Source organism: Natator depressus, chromosome 8 (genome assembly GCF_965152275.1).
Source record: "Natator depressus isolate rNatDep1 chromosome 8, rNatDep2.hap1, whole genome shotgun sequence".
In the NCBI taxonomy this organism is placed as follows: Eukaryota; Metazoa; Chordata; order Testudines; family Cheloniidae; genus Natator; species Natator depressus.
Window position 1 is genome coordinate 6,450,739 of NC_134241.1, and position 16,936 is coordinate 6,467,674.

Here is a 16,936-nt window from a genome sequence, read left to right on the forward strand (position 1 = left end):
CCCGACGCTGCGGGGCACGGGGCCATCGATCCAGAATGTCACAGTGTACAACCCCGACACTGCGGGGCCATCCATCCTGAACGTCACAGTGTACAACCCTGATGCACGGGGCCATCCATCCAGAACGTCACAGGGTACAACCCCGACGCACGGGGCCATCGATCCAGAACGCTCCAGAACGCCACCGCGTGCAACCCGGACGCTGCGGGGCACGGGGGCCAATCGATCCAGAACCCGAGGGTAGTTTCCTGATGGTCCCTCCCATCCTTTTGTCCTGCTGCTTTCCCTTTCCCTTGACCGTACCGCTCCCTCTGCTTCCCGCCCCCCTACCCCCTTGCCCTCTCTGTTTATATCTCCCTCCGCCTGCCGCTGGCAGCTGGTCTGCGGCATGCCATGGGGCGGGCGGGGGGGGGGGATCTGCGGGTTAGCGCTCAGCCCGTCAATCACGGGTGGGAATTTCCAGGGGAGGCGGCGCTGACTCACACTTCCTCCGCCTCCGCCGCCTCCCGGCCAGCGCGCGGGGCGCTGCGATGTCCGAGCCGCAGTCGCGGTAGGGCGCGCGCTGCCGGCGACCCGGGCTGCCCGTCTCCCAGGTAGGACGAGACCCTCCCCTCCCCCCGCTTGCAAAGGTGCACGGGCCCCTCCTGCAGCCGGCCCCGCTGGGGGGGGGGCCCTGGCTGCAGCCGGCCCCAGGGGCGGGGCGCTGCTGCTGGTGCCTGGCTCCGCCGCGCTGTGTTGTTCTCGGCTGGCCCTGGCTGCGTCCCCCTTGCTGGGGGGCTGGGCTGGGGGGGCTGGCTGGGAGGGAGACCACAGCTGAATGTTTGGGAAGCAAACCGGGGCTTGACAGATCGGGCTTCTCTCTCTCTCCTTCCTCCCTCTCTGCCCCCAGCAGCTCGGCTGTCTCTGGAGGCGTTTTGCTTCCCCAAGTGCGGTCCCCCACCCCCTGCTGTGCGGCTCCTGGGAAGGAAGCACCGTAGGTGTGGGAATGGAGGTGGTGGCATCCCGGAGGGGATGTTGTTGTTGCAGAGGGAGTGGGGAGGTTGATGGAAGTCACGCTCTGCTCCGCTTCCCCGGAGCAGTGGGGGGTGGGGTCCTACAAGGCTGATAATGGGTCCTGTGCCATGGAGGCCGGGGCGTGTGTGTAAAGCCACTCCCCACCCTCTCGGCGGCTCTTCAGACATCTTCTGCATTGCCCCCCACCCTGGCACCAAGTGACTCACTCTTTCTGAGCGGGCCTGGAGGATTCATGGACTTGCGGTGGAAAGGCTGAGGTGCGGTGCCCACCTGGCGAATCATGAGACGTCGTCCTGCAAACCCATTCACCCCAAAGATCCCCGGCAGTGCCACACTCCCTCGAGGTCCCCCCTAAGGCACAGTGTGCATGGGGTAAGGTGTCGGGGTGTTACATGCTGCCCATACACAGCGCAGACCGTGGGGGTGTGCTGGGACCTGGGGTGCTGCTGATTATAGATGCCACTTACAGCTCTTCCTTGGGGACAGTGTCTATCGTAGTAGCAGCTTCCAGAAGAGAAACTTACCCATTCCCAGGAGCCATTTGAGGCTCCTTGGTGAGTCCCTGTAGGCTGTGCCTCCCCAGGTAATATTGACGACGTCCTGCTCGCATACAGTATTTTTAATCCAAGAGTCTCTGTGGACTTTATGGACATGCATTAGATAAACCTTGCAAGAACCCTGGGATAATGATATGTAGTATTATCCCTGCCGTACGGATGGAGACGCTGATCCTCAGGGAAATGACTTGCCTCGCTCACGTGTAGAACCCAAGAGGCCTGACAACCCGTCCTCTGAACTGATCACTAGACACAGCCTTCCCTGCGAACCTTGTCACAGATTGACCAAATGACAAAGGGAGCGTCGTGCACAGAAGGCCTCGGAACTGGCCTTAGAAGAGTGTCTGGTGGACACCTGGTTCTGTGTGCTGCAAGTCAAAGGATCTGATGGGGGGAAGAAACATCTCAATAGTCAATCCAGTTGTGATTTTGAAGAACAACGTCCTAGCTGATCTTTGAAAGAGAGAGCCGTGTTCTCCCTGCAGTTTACCTTTCCAGATTTGCATTTATCTGGCTTTGACTGAAAAGCAAAGACGAGCCCTAGGAAAATATAACTTGCTGATTGCCTCTTTGGGTTAGATCAAAGGCTACTGAGCTGTGTAGTCCATGGACCATCAGTGGTTCACAGAGTGCTTGCTAGTGGTCCAGACAGCCAGCTGGTCATATGGGGCTGGCATCTCTCCTTGCTTCCAGTTCCTGCATCACACAAAGACAACTAAAAATAAGACCAGGTTGTAATGGTAATGAGGAACTTTAACTGTCCACTTATCTGTTGGAAAAGTAATATGGCAAAACACACAATCTCCAATAAGTTATTGGAACGTATTGGGACAACTTCTTGTTTCAGAAGGTGGAGGAAGTAGCCAGAGGGGAAGCCATTTTAGATTTGATTCTGGCTACCAGGGAGGAATTGTTTGCAAATCTGAAGGTGGAAAGCCGTTTGGGTGAAAGTGATCTTGAAATGATAGGTTTCATTATCCTAAGGAAAGGAAGGCATGAAAGCAGGGGAATAAGGACAATGGACTTCAAAGAAAGCAGACTTTAACGCACTCAGAGAACTGGTAGGTGAGGTTCCAGGGGAAGAAAATCGAAAGGTAAACATGTCAGGAAAGCTGGCATTTTCTCAAAGAGACAGTATTAATGGCACAACAGCAAACTATCCCAATGTAAAGGAAAGATAGGAAGAATAGTAAGAGGCCAATATGGCTCCATCAGTTAATAAACTGACAATCAAAAAGGAATCCTACAAAAAGTGGAGACATGGACAAATTGCTAAGGATGAATACAAAAGAATAGCACAAGCATGTAGGGACAACAACAGGCTACAGCACCACCTAAGTTGTGCCTGGCAAGGGACATAACAGGCAATAAGACAAGGTTCTATACATACATTAGGAGCGAGAGAAAGATGAAGTAAAGTGTAGGTCTACTACTTAGCAAGTAAGGAGAGCTAATAGCTGATGACATCAAGAAGGCTGAGGTGTTTAATGCCTATTTTGATTCACTTACAAAAAGTTTAATTGTGACCAGATGCATGATTAATATTAACAACAAGGGGGGACGGACATAAGCCAGAACAGGGAAAAGAACAGGTTAAAGAATATTTAGATAAGTTAAATGTATTGAAGTTGGCAGGGCCTGACGAAATTCACTCTTGACTACTTAAGGAACTAGCTGAAGCAAATCTTGGAACCATCTTCAAGAACTCATGGATGATGGGTTGAGGTCCCAGAGGACTGGAGATGGGCAAACATAGAACCTATCTTCGAAAAAGGGAACAAAGAGGACCCAGGGAGTGGGAATTATAGACCAGTTAGCCTAACTTTGTTACCTGGAAAGATACTGGAACAAATTATTAAGCAATCCATTTGTAAGCACCTAGAGGATAATAGTTATAAGGAATAGACAACATGGTTTTGTAAAGAGCAAATCATGTCCTATCCACCTAATTTCCTCCTTTGACACGGTTACTGGCCTGGTGGATAGGGGGAAGTAGTAGACCTAATGTATCTTGATTTTCGTAAGACATTTGCCACAGACCCTCGTGACATTCTCATAAGCAAACTAGGGAAATATGGTCCAGATGAAATTACTATAAGGTGGTTGCATAACTGGTTGAAAGACCATACTCAAGGAGTAGTTATCAATGGTTCTCTCTCAAACTAGGGGGATATTTCTAGTGGGGTCCTGCAGGGGTCTGTCCTACGTCCAGTATTATTCAATATTTTATTAATGACTTGGAACAGAGAGTATGCTTATAAAATCTACACATGATACCAAGCTGGGCGCGATTGGAAGCACTTTGGAGCACAGGATTAGAATTCAAAATGACCTTGATAAATTGGAAAATTGATCTGAAATGAACAAGATGAAATTCAATAAAGGCAAGTGCAAAATATTACACTTAGGAAGGAAAATCAAATGCACAACTCCAAATGGGGAATAGCTGGCTAGGTAGCAGTACTGCAGAAAAGGATCTGGGGGTTATAGTGGATCACGTACTGAATATGTGACAAGAATGTGATGCAGTTGTGAAAAAAGCTGATTATCATTCTGGGGTTTATTCACAGGAGTGTAGTATGTAAAATGTGAGAGGTAATTGTCCCACTTCATTCTGCACGAGCAAGGCCGCAGCTGGAGTACTGTATCCAGTTCTGGGCGCCTTTCAGAAAGATGTGGACAAATTGGAGAGAGTCCAAAGGAGAGCAACAAAAAAGATAAACAGTTTAGAACACCTGACTTATGAGGAAAGCTTTAAAAAACCTGGACCTGCTTAGCCCTGAGGACAAGAAGACTGAGGGGAGTCCTGATTACAGTCTTCATATATGTTAAGGGCTCTTATAAAGATGACGATCAGTTCCCCATGTCCACTGAAGATAGGACAAGAAGCAATTGACTTAATCTGCAGCAAGGGAAATTTAGGTTAGATATTAGGAAAAACTTCCAAACTATAAGACTAGTTAAGTATTGCAATAGGCTTCCAAGGGAAGTTGTGGAATCCCCATCATTGGAGGTTTTTGAGAACAGGTTAGATAAACGCCTGTCAAGGACGGTCTAGGTTTAGTTGGTCCTGTCTAAGCACATGGGGCTGAACTAGATGACCTCTCGAGATCCCTTCCAACCCTACATGTGTAAGATTCTCTGAAATACATGCGGTCCTTCCAGTTTTACTTTCTCGTGTAAGCAATTGTTGTAGTGACCCCAGGGATGTTGTGTGGTCCCAAATGAGAGGGGAGGTGTCCGGGAGCCAGTCTATCTGTTAGGATATGCTCTGTCCTATGGGGAAAGTTTGAGCAACATAGAACAAAAAGACAGTCCCCACTCCACAGAGTTTACAATAAACAGAGCAAGCTTTGTCTGTCATTTTTCTTGTCTTCTGTCCAGGAAACCTAGTAGAGGACCAGGCTGGTGTGCCTACCAGATTGCTAGTTCATAATAATACTCATTTACATAATAACACGCATATGCAGTTTGGCACAGCCCCCACCCGTAATCCCACAGTGCTTCCTGGATTATAAAGACGCTTTCTCTGAGACAATCTGGAAAGTATTTAGTGACAGAATGGCACGTGCTCCAGCTATTGTAAGCTCTTCTAGTCCAGAAACATTCCTCTCTATATTTATAAAGCATGGTGTACATTTCCAGCTCTACATACATGTTTTGTAACAATATTAGGTGTGAGTGAATGAGCACCTCATAAGGGCTGGGGTAGGGAGGCCTGTTCCCCTGCCATCCTCAGAAAGCTTTTTGGTTATTTCCTGCAGCTTAGAAATCACGCTTCTAAATGTAGGTATAACAGCAAATAAATTTATTAGTCTCTAAGGTGCCACAAGTCCTCCTTTTCTTTTTGCGGATACAAACTAACATGGCTGCTACTCTGAAACATCTGTGGGAAAACTGATCTGTTTACTAATGTACCTGGAACCACACCTGAAAAGCTGGAGCTGTATCATGACATAGCTGCATCATATGGTGACCTCAGCAGGGTCAAGGCAGAATAACTCCCCCAACACATGGCATGTTGGATAGTCAGATGTGCTGAAAGGATGGATCCTAGATGCATCTGAGGTCACTGTTGAGCACTTGCTTTAGAGAGTGAGCTGGATGACTCTTGGTATTGCTTTTGGGTATCTGTTGGAGATGGAAGTGAGAACCTTATGCAGTGTTATTAATGGCATTGGAAGCAAGATGAAGGTGGAAAGGGATGCACAAGTCCTTCCCCTTATCTTATTTCCATGCTTCTCAGGTTTTGGGTGGAGGGGGTATGTCCTGGAGCAGCCTCAGCTATTGCTAAATGTAGTTATTGTTTGTTACCTCCTGCAAAGACAATTATGGGATACTGGAGTTGGGGGTGTGCATCCCACATAGCTTGAGCCATGGCGTTTATTCTGGGAGCTCTGGAAACAGTGACACTCATATAAGATTTCTCATCCGGAGCTCAGAACTGTGTTTGAAAAGGCAAAATAATGACAGAAAGGGAAGTGAGTCTTTAACGGCCTTTTCTTCTTGTAGCACTACGGGCTGAGCTGATCCTATAATACCCCTTCAGCCTGACCCGCTGTTTTGCACAGGGCTTGAAGTTTCACTTGCCAATGATGGGTACGAAATGTTGCCCGGTGAGTGAAGAGAGCATAGAGGAGCTTAGCCATCAGTTTCTACAGAATTTCAACTTTTATTTAAGAATTCTAGCTCTTATGGTTATGAAGATAACCTTTCAAATGGGACTTGGTTCCATGCTGACTTCCTGAGTCTGCTGGCAGTGTCACTGCCACTGTTGCTGCTCAGAGTTTCCTCAAGCAGCAGCAGAGTACACTTAACAAGTTTTGCTTCATTTTAAATGCTGCTGTTTGGAGCTTTGAAGGCTGCTGGGAAAGCATGTCAGTTTATTCTGCTACTTTGGAAAGCTGTGATCAGTAGCTGAGGCAGGTACTGATGCAGTATGGGAAGTGAAATGAAAATACTTGGTCTAGGGAAAGGGTAGATTAGTAGAGAGAACTCCTCTTCCCAAAAGAGGATGGGGTCCCCAAGCAGCATCCAAGGACAGAATCCTGCAAAGAAGACCATCACCCCACAGAAGGGGTTTAGCTTCTGATCAGGGCGCTACTGCTAAAATCTCACTACTGGTGCTCCTTTGCATTGGTCTCTGGCTAATAGGTGGCTGGTAATTGCTTCTAGCAGGAACCTATAAGAGCAATGGCTTTCCTGCTTGCTAAAAAACCTGCCCCCTGCATGGTCACTGCCCCCAGGGGAATTACAAGAAGAGCTGGAAAAAATTTTGATGAACCATTTTTCCGGTGACAAATGCTGTTTCATCAAAACCGAAATGTTATGTGGAAATGTATCTGTTTGGACACAAATTTCATTGGGACGTTTTCTTGGGTCTGGGGTGGAATTTCTAGACAGAGGGTACACCTACACTGGAGGTGTAGTTTCCAGCTTGTGTAGACATACCTCTGCTATCTAGTATTGATTTGGCACACAAAAACCAGAAGTGTAGCCATGGACAGCGGGATGCCCGAGTACAGTCCGGTAAGAGATCCTAGGTACATATTCAGGGCAACTAGGCTATCCTGCAACTCACTCCATCGGGCTACACTGTTTTGTTTTGTTTTGTGTTTTTTTGTGTGCTTGCTTGATCAGAGCTAGCCTGGGTACGTTTGCCAAGCTGGAAATTCCACCTTCTTCAGCTCTCATGTAGACATACCCAGAGACCGAGACTAGAATATCTGATAGCCCAGTGGTTAGGGCGCTCAGATGGGGAGATAGGTGAAGCAGGTAGAGCAGGGACTAGAACTACTAGGCTACTGGCTATTCTGGGGTGTGTCTCTCTCCCTCTAACCCCCCCCCCCCCCGACAAATAAAAAACGGCCAAAGGTCGTGGTTTCATTTCGGATCAGAATGAAAACAAATTTTGAAACCTTGCTTTTTGAATCCTTGAAATAGTTGTTTTCCAGCCAGCCCTTATGGTAAATAAAACTCTGGCATGGTCTCTGCAGGCAGCCGGCCAGGAGATACCCAAACTCTAGGTTGAATTCACTATAGTACAATCTGGATTTTGTTCTCCAGGTTCAGCTCCTCGTTCAGGAAAGTCCCTTCTCCCAACCAGCTCCCCGCCCTGGAAGTGTTCTGGCACGCGCTTCCCCCTCCGGCTTCACCTCCAAGGGTATGTCTACACGGCAGCTGGGAGTGTGCTTCCCACCATGGGAAACCAGGCATGCGCTAGAGCTGTTTGAGCTAGCATGCTAAAAACAGCAGTGCGCCCAGGGTAGCCAGCCAAGTACGTCCCCAGGGGGGTTAGGTGGGTGTGTGTGAGAGCTATTTGTAGAATACTTGTATCTGGACTGAGGAACTACTGGATTTCTCACCGAGACCTAAACCAGTTGTAGCCCCCGTGGTATCTACCCTCCTGGCCACAGACGGCACAGCCGTATTATAGTTAGCTGCTTTCCAGTAAATAAGGCTGAAGTGCTTTTGCTTTCATTTGGAGGAGATAGTTGCTGTCCTCAGCAGGTGCCCTTTGGAATCCAAGTGTGCTGCCAGAGTTTGGGGGATTGCTTTCATGCCCTGGATTCCTGGGTGCCCTGGACTGCCTTGTGTTGCAAGAAGGAAACCCCCTGCTCTGCATAAGGATAGGCTGATGCTGAGTAGCGTTTTTCTATAGTGCTGTGCCAGTGACTCCTGATGCTTGGCACACCTGCTTCCTGGCCCTGCCTGTGTGGAGGGGCGTCTGTCTCGATTTCCCGTGAGTGCCAGGGTCCTGCTGAATGATTTGGTGGTGTCTAAGGGATGTGTGGGACAGAGCCACAGTCTGAGGGGTGAAGGGGAGCTCTGAGAGAGGCTCACTCACTGGCCAGGTGATTCTGAGCCTCCCAATAAGGCTTGTGGGGGCAAACAACTGAAGTAACTCTGAGAGAGCTGGGTGAATTCGTGAATGGGATTATGTGACACACGGGGCTGCTTGTGATGGTGGGGGCACAGCTCAGCCACTCTGGGACTCACTGCCGGTTTATATCTTATGTTCCTAAAAGCTCTGGCTTCAAGGCTTCATCCCGGGCTCTGAGGTGGCACTAGACATTTTCTCTCTCCGGTGCTGGCTGGTTCTTGGTCAGGGTCTAACTGATTGTTATATGGGGGTCGGGAAGGAATTTCCCCCCCAGTCTGATTGGCAGTGGTCTTGGGGACTTTTCACCTTCCTCTGCAGGGTGTGTGTGGGGGTCACTTGCCAGGTTTATCTGGGTTTATCTCTCTCAATCATTTCCCTGCCATGGCAGGGGCCTCATGCATCTGTGCACTTTGGTCCTGCCTGTTCTCTTTGTGTGACACATACGAGCCTCATCTCCTGTGGGCTGTCCTACTTCAATCTAACTTTGGTTGCGGGGTTTGGGTCCTGGGTGGCGTTGGTGGCCTGTGATGTACAGCAGGTCGGACGGGAAGATCTGGTGTGGTCCCATCTGACCTTAAACCTTATGATTCTTGAGGTCCCCTGTGTACGTTATGAAAATGCCTTGTTACAGTCATTCCGGCTCAGCACAGAATCTGTCCCCACACCTCCACTGCTCTTGGAACTCCTTTGACTGCTAGTGTAAACGCACCAGCGTGTTTCTCAGCACTGTCCATTGTTTTCAGAGCCACTAGAGAGGGGACAACCATGGCTGTCAGCAGCAATGTAGGGATCACTCTCCCGGTATATCTGGGGCTTCCCAGGGGCCGGGTAAGGGTCACATGCAGGCTGGCTCTCTGATGGCTCAGGGTCACAACGTTATTGCGAGTCTCACAATATCTGGTGTTTTCCCTTAAAACCCCAGCTCCTGGAATGACAAGAGCCCATGAGAATATCTGCTTTCATTTGCAATAGCTGTGGCTCCTTCTCTTCTCTTCCTATTCCCCCTGCCTCGCTCTGTGGGTAACCCTAATTATTTAAAAAACAACCCAACCCTACAGTCCATGTAATTAAAGCTAAGATTTAGTCATGGGTATTTTTAGTAAAAGTCATGGACAGGTCACGGGCAGTAAACAATAATTCATGGCCCGTGGCCTGTCCATGACTTTTACTATAAACACCCCTGACTGAATCTTAGCTGCCCAGGGCCGCTGAGCAGTGACTGGTGTGGCTGCCTCAGGGCTGCTGCCCCAGCCACCCTGGGACCAGTGCTCAGGCGGTCCCCGGGGCCAGCCGCACTAGCCGTTGGTAGGATAGTCCCCAGGGCCAGCTGCCTGGGGTCGCTGAGCAGCAGCCAGTGCAGCTGCCTCACGGCTGCTGCTACGGTTGCCCCCAGGGCCCTGCTCTGGCTGCCCCAGGACCGCTGCTCAGGTGGTCCCCGGGGCCAGCGACTCGGACGGTCCCTGGGGCCAGGTGCAGCCATCCCTGGGGCTGCTGCTCTGGCTGCTGCTCGGGTGGTCCCCGGGGTGGCTCCAGCAGCGGCCCCCGGGGCCCGTTGCTCGTGTGGCCCTGAGGTCAGCCACACTGGCTGCTGCAGCTGCAGAATTTCATGGAGGTCACTGAAAGTCACAGATTCCGTGACCTTCCGTGTCCTCCATGACAAACTCGCAGCCTTACATGTAATTAACCAAGCCGGGTCACTTCTTCACCTTTCCCACTTGCTTGTATGTTGTATCAGTCTCCTCTACCCATGACCTGTCTGTGTCTTTAGAGTGTAAACCCTTTACAGCAAGGATTGTCTCTTCTGTGCTTGTACAGCTCCAGGCACGGTGGAGCCCCAATATCTGCTGAAACCATTTGACGCTACCGCCAATATCTGTGTTTGCTACTAAAAGTAAGTTTCTAGCCTCAGGGTTGTGACAAAAAGTTAGAAAATGTGGACCCCGAAGGGAAATAAAAAGAACCCACTGTGTGTTATTTTTGAGCCAATCTCATGTTTTCTGGAGGCCTGGTCCACGGTGGGGGGTTTTTGGGTTGTCCTCCATGGATGTGCCGGTGCCTACGTTTTGCAATGTGTGTGTGGTGGGGGGGAGGAGTGACTACACTGTGCCTTCTACTCTAGTTAACTCAGTCTCCTGGGTGTGCCATGGTTTCTCAATGCAGTGCTTGTGGAAGGAAGGGAAGATGATGCCAACAATTGTGGTTTAAAGCTAAGGGTTCTGTAATCCTGGGCTCTAAGCAGTTCATATGATACCAATTGCTCCGCTTGCCCAGAAGAAAATATTTTTTCTTTTCCAATTGTCTATCTGCTTCTGCTTTTAAAAAAACAAAAACCAAAACAAAAAAAAGTGGTATATTTCTAACATAGCCCAAACCAGTGCGGCTTCTTATTGTTTCCTCATCTGTACATGGGCCTCGCCAAGAAGAGGAATGATCTGGAAACAGCATTTTGCTGCTAGTCAGTGGGTTGGTGTTGAACTTGTAAGGGGAGCTTTTGGTGGGCTGCTTTTGTGTGTGTCCATTTCTCAGTGGTGGTGAATGCTGTATGTTTTAATAGGTGCTTGTGTTCCGAAGGGCTGCGATTCACTAGCTTGTGACTAGGTTCACACCATCCCCACTGGATGGCTGATAATTAACCTCTTGCCACTTGGGTTTTTAAATCACCTTGGGCGTGGGGTGGGAGGGACTGGTCATGGCCATGAGATCTACAAATAAGCACATTGCAGGGCAGCTGGAACTATGAGTGAGAATTTAATGCCCGTGCTAGCAAAGGGCACATAGCACTAGTTTGAACCAGTTATGGTTCCAGGAAACACCGTGCAAATTTCCCCCACCCAGCTCTGCGGATGCACCTCCGTCCTGAGCAGTGTCACCTGCTCTGGTCCATGCTGGGCTCTCTCTGCCAAGGACTGACAGTCTTTCAATAATGATTAAGAGGAGGTCACCAAAGTCGTTATGACTGTAGGCAGATTTGAACATGGGTCTCCAGAAGTGAAAGGCTAGTGCCTGGATGTACTGTCCTAGCTCACTCGCGACTGGCTTCTATTGTATACTGTCTCAAAGAACCCTTTCAGAGGAGGCTAACTCCACAGGGAAATTCCAAGGAAGTGGTGTTACATAATTCGCACATGCTCATTGTATTGAATTCTAGAGCTCAAGTCGGAAGGGAAGGAAGTTGTTTGTGTTCTTCCTGGCATGGACCTGGCTATGGGTTTGTGAGGCTCCTCCCTGTACACCATGGCCACTCACAGCATGATGGTAGCAGCAGGAATAGAACTGAGGTCATCCTACTCCAATCGGGTGACCAGATGTCCCGATTTTATAGGGACAGCCCTGATTTTTGGGTCTTTTTCTTATATAGGCTCCTATTACCCCCCCGCCCCCGTCCCGATTTTTCACACTTGCTGTCTGGTCACCGTATACTCCAAATGCACAGGTCCCCACTGTCTGAGCTAAGGAAGGATCTCTACCGGCTGTTAGCGGAATAGGCCCCAGTGTTCACAGCTGAGCAGTCCTGATTCCTTCCATCAGAGGGCCACAGCAAAGCCCTCTCTTGGTTTGAAGTGAAGTTCAAACAGGCAAATCCGAATGAGCTCCCTGGATTGCATCTGGTGCACTTCAGGCTACTGGAACGTTTTTAATTGCAGTTGAAGAGAGTTCCTATACCTGCCTGATTCTAGGAGAGACTTTGCTTGTGAACACTCCCCACTTGAGTATGGCAGTTCTGGAAAAATCCTATGTTGGAATTTTTCTTGGCATTATTATTGGAATGTGTGGTACAGTGTAGGACTGGACTCAACTGAACACTGCTCAGACCTCGGGCTGGAGAGACCTTGCCTTGAAGACCCTTGATCTAATGCCCATTGCCTTTATGCTTTCTAGAGTGCTCAGCAACCATTAACTAGTCCCTGTCACACCTGAATGGGTGCTAAGCCAGCGTGATCCCCATTTTGCAGAAGGGGCATCATTGCAAGTCAGTGCTAGGGATATGGTGGGAACCCAGGAGTCCTGCCTCGCAGCCCTGATCTCTCTGCCTTTCCTTTTTCAATCTGCTTTGGTGCTGCCTGCTAGTTAAAGTAGAGTGAGACAGGAGGGAGAACTCTAAGCAAGGGCTAGCAGCGGACCAGTTTTACTGTCCCATGAAAATATTCGAGATGTTGAAAAAATGACCTGTCTCAAATAGGGCTGAAAAGTCAAAACCAAGGAAATTTTCACAAACTGAAAAATCAAAAAATAATCCCATTTGGGTCAATTTTGACCAATTTTTATTGCTTCTTTACTATAATTCGTTTAATTTTAAAACAAAAAGTGATTTCAACCTGGAATGTCAAAATGAAACATTTTGACAATTTTAAAACTTTTTGACAATTTTGTTCAACTCAAAATTTTTTATTTTATTTTTTTTATTTATTTTTGTAGAAAAACGACCCTTTCCCCGAGTGGTTTCGGTTTCAACTAATTGGCATTTTCTGATGAAAAACAGTTGTCTGAAAATGCCTGACTAGCTCTACAGTCAACATACCGGGCATGGGGGAGAGAACAGAACGAGGGAGAGGAAGAGAAGCTCCTTCTTGTTCTTAACGAAAGAGCAAGAGCTGTCCCCCCCGTTACTAATCCCCAATGCTGCTGACTTGGCACTGATGGCTCATTGGGTTGTATGTTTCTCCCAGACACTGTAATGTGGCTATTTAGACATGTGACACTCTTGATCTTTAATCTGAATTCTCCCCCACCCACTCTCATCCTCTCATTTCTTCTTGTGCTGAGTTGTTATAAAAGCCCTCCTTTGAAAGGTCTCTGTGCCCCGACCCTCTACTCTAGCAGGCTGAGAACGGAGCTGGTGGGCAGGTGACCGCAGTCTGCCTTGCGTGACTGTGTCCTCTCCCTCTGGTTCTCTTGAGGTTGTTGTGCTCTCCCCTCAGAGAGTCTCACAACTCGGGAGGAGTCGTCATCGCTTGATGAAAAGACCAGGACAGCTTGAAAAAAAACCAAACAAAAAACACCCCACGTTTCTCGTCAGTTCGGGGCTGAGGAACGGTGAAGTTCACAGCTCCTTCTGGCCCTACCTCAGAACATGAACAAAACTTCTAGTGGCCTTGAGTCAGAGGGGATGGGAGGGCTCCAGGGATTAACAAAGGCACCTGTGGAGTCTTGAACAGCAGGAGGATCGTGGGGGCTGGGTGTGACAGAAAGAGCCTTGACTTGGACCCTGTGTGAGACACAGAAACGCTGTGTGTGTCACAATGAGCTGGGCCTAAATACCACTTCTAATTGGTGGGGAAACACTTAATAACCTTGACTTTTGAATTGCCTTCATTAGACTTCAGAGGTGACAGAGATGGATGGCTTGGAACTACTGTTCTAGGCCATCAGCAGACTCAGGCAGACAAAGGCTGCCATCCATATGAGGCTACAGGAGGCTCAAGTCTCTCCAGTCAGCCAACCTCTGGCTATTGGAATCATTAGTTTAGGACAATGGTTCTCTATGGCTCATTCTCTTAAGAGAGACCTGTACATTAACCCACCTGCCCTCCAAACCACCCAGTCCCATGAGGCTTAGCAACCAAATGTTTGATTCTTGGATAACGAGGGAGAACTGCTAGGACAGCTGGTGGTGAATGTCCCATCCCCTTCCCCCCTCCCCGCCATGTGAGATGGTCCTAGTTCCCCGGCGTGTCTAAGGCAGCCTGACTTCCAGTCCCTTCCTGCTGGCTTGCATTCTTTTTAGGGAATTCCTTAGCCCTCGGTGCATCTCTTCTGTGGGATGCTCAATCTGACAGTACTGAGCACTTCCCAGTACTGGATGCTGTCTCGCTCCTTATGGGAGGTCAGCAGGTACTGAAACTGCCACGGCTCTTGGACAGCTTCCTGTCAGCTGCTCCTGCATGCTACAGAAACAGAGCCTTTGGTCTGGCAGCAGCTGAGAAGCTAGTGACTGTTCTGACTGCTTTTCACCCCCTTGGAAGGTCAGAGTGCACCTGTCTTCCCTTTGGAGATGTGGTGTCGTAACTCCCTCAGGGTGCAGAAAGCACCAGTCTTAACATCTAGGCTTGGTGCCTTACTGTGGGCGTCCATGTACCTCATGCAAGCTGCCCATGTGCCTGGGCATGATTCTGCCCAGGGAGGTCGGGGCTGGAACGGCAGAAGGTGCTGCTGGCCAGGACGGCGGTCCACTGGGAGAGCTATGTGCTGTGGAGGGGTCAGGGGGCTCGCTCAGTGCCTGTCTGTCACTGCTGTCTCTCCTTATGGATTCATTGATCCCTTCTGGCCATGCAATCTTTCTGATCAACTAGTCTGGCCTTCTGTATAACAGAGGCCATAGAACTTCCACAGAATAATTCCTAGAGTGGAGCTTTATCAGTAATCTCCCATCTTGATTTAAAAATGGTCAGTGATGAGGAATCCATCCCAACCCTTGGTCAGTTGTCCCGATGGTCAATTACTCTGACTGTGTTAAAAATTGATGCCTATTTCCAGTCTGAATTTGTCTAGCTTCAGCTTCCAGCTGTTGGATTGTGTTAGACCTGCTAGATTGAAGAGCCCATTATTAAATATTTGTTCCCCGTGTAGGTACTTGTAGACTGGGATTCAGTACTTCCTCTTTCACGAGTGCTGCCGGTGTCGGAAATGGAACGGCTGGGATTTGCCCTGTGTTAACTGCAGTGCACTGGAGGCCTTTGCGACATGTTCGTGATAAGATAATGCACTCGCAGCACTCCAAAGAAGTAAGCAGAGGGACTGAGGGACTGGACCTGCAAATCTTCTCCTGGGCCTCCAACCCAGGACACAAATTGTATCATAGTGGGCGTTGTTGGAATCCAGTCCTGGTTAGTGAAATACATCCATTGAGAGAAGGGAAAGTGCGCAGAGCTGTGCCTTTAGTGCCCCAGTGCATTCTAACTACCAGTTTTTTAAACCTTACTCTGGAGGAAAAGTCCCTCCCTAGGTCATGTTAATTATCTTCAAACAATCCAGTGAGTTAATTGCTATTCTGGTTGCAGATCCTGTCAGGTGGCAATTGTCATCTGGAAAGTCCCTGATCCCGCTGACAGGCAGGTTATGTAAACTTGGAAGTATCTCTGTGCCTCAGGCCAGGGGGCTTCAAATTTTCAGAGCATGGACTAGAGCTTTCCTGTCCCACAAAAATGTGAGATATCGAGAAAATTCCCAGCCCTGAACCAGGATGAAAAATCAAAAACTTGAAAATTTTTGCCAGTGGAAATCCTGGAAAAAAAAGTTTGGCTCAATCAAAAGATCTTGTTTCAATTTTGATCTTTGTTCTTTGAACGGCTCTCCTTCCTTTCTTCCTTTTTTTTTTTTTTTTTTTTTAAATGTAAATGTACTAAAAATTTCAAAACAAAGTCATTTTGTTTAAAACACGTGAAACTTCCTGTTTTGAAAATGGTAAAATGTCCATTTAGACAATCTCAAAACTTTTCTTTTCCCAGGTTTTTGAGTTAGGAGATTTATCGAATCCAGCCCCTGTTTTGTGAACAGGTTTGGTTTTGATGAATTGGCATTTTGGGGGTAAAAAACCGAAACTATTTGTGGAAGAATTCCTGACCAGCTCTAGCGTGGAACTTGTGGTGATAGAGTGATTCTCAGGTAGCCGCTCCACCCCGTTCGCAATTTCATAACATCCCTGTGGTGACTACTACAGCCATTGCTTACCTGGAAAAGTAATTCGAGAAGTATTAAAGGTAATTTAGCAGCCTTTGATTGCCATGTAGCAGCTGGCAAAGGTGTTCTGGAGCTTAAAGGAGGAGTGTTTCACTTAACTGCTGCAGAAAGCCAGCCAGTGGTGTGATTTTTTTTATTTTTTTATTTATTTATTTTTTTTTTTGAGATCCACAAAAATGGTGGCTTAATAAATAAATGTCATGGTGTCAGCTGTTTTCTCTCTTCTCCCCTCTCCCACCGCTGCCTGATTCTCTGCACACGGCTGAGCCACGTCCAGGTATTTAGGCCCAGCAAATAACTTAGTGGTTCCCCAGGCCTTTTGTTTCTTGTATAACTGGTTAACTTAACACAGACTGTTTTTTCCACCTGGGAATATGTCTGGGTTGGGCCATGGAATGTATCCAGGAGGCACCTGGGGCCAAAAATGCTATTTAACGAACTATTGGGCTTATCTGAGATGTCTCAGAGCCCAATCTGTGGTTCTGTGTTGACACGGTCGTCATCTATGACAGGTTTCAGAGTAACAGCCATGTTAGTCTGTATCCGCAAAAAGAACAGGAGGACTTGTGGCACCTTAGAGACTAACAGATTTATTTGAGCATAAGCTTTCGTGAGCTATAGCATGCTTCCGATGAAGTGAGCTGTAGCTCACGAAAGCTTATGCTCAGATAAATTTGTTAGTCTCTAAGGTGCCACAAGTACTCCTTTTCTTTTTGGTCATCATCTAGTGAATTGCAGAAGATGGATCTAACAGGGTGGAGCCCAACAGAGTTTGATCTTGCAACACAGACAGGACTAAGCTGTG

The 16,936-nt window shown here is 48.3% G+C and overlaps 1 protein-coding gene across 3 annotated transcripts in view; it reads left to right on the plus strand.

Annotated features, from left to right (window-relative positions):
- Positions 1-447: 447 nt before the first annotated feature.
- Positions 448-16,936, plus strand: part of TNIP1 (TNFAIP3 interacting protein 1) — a 44,227-nt gene continuing 27,738 nt past the window's right edge. For 2 of the 3 annotated variants that reach the window (XM_074960277.1, XM_074960279.1), the window contains exon 1: positions 448-593. The gene's annotated coding sequence lies outside the window, so the exon portion shown is untranslated. Of the gene's footprint in view, positions 594-10,325; positions 10,346-16,936 lie in introns of those variants that run through there. The other variant, XM_074960278.1, reaches the window with a different exon arrangement.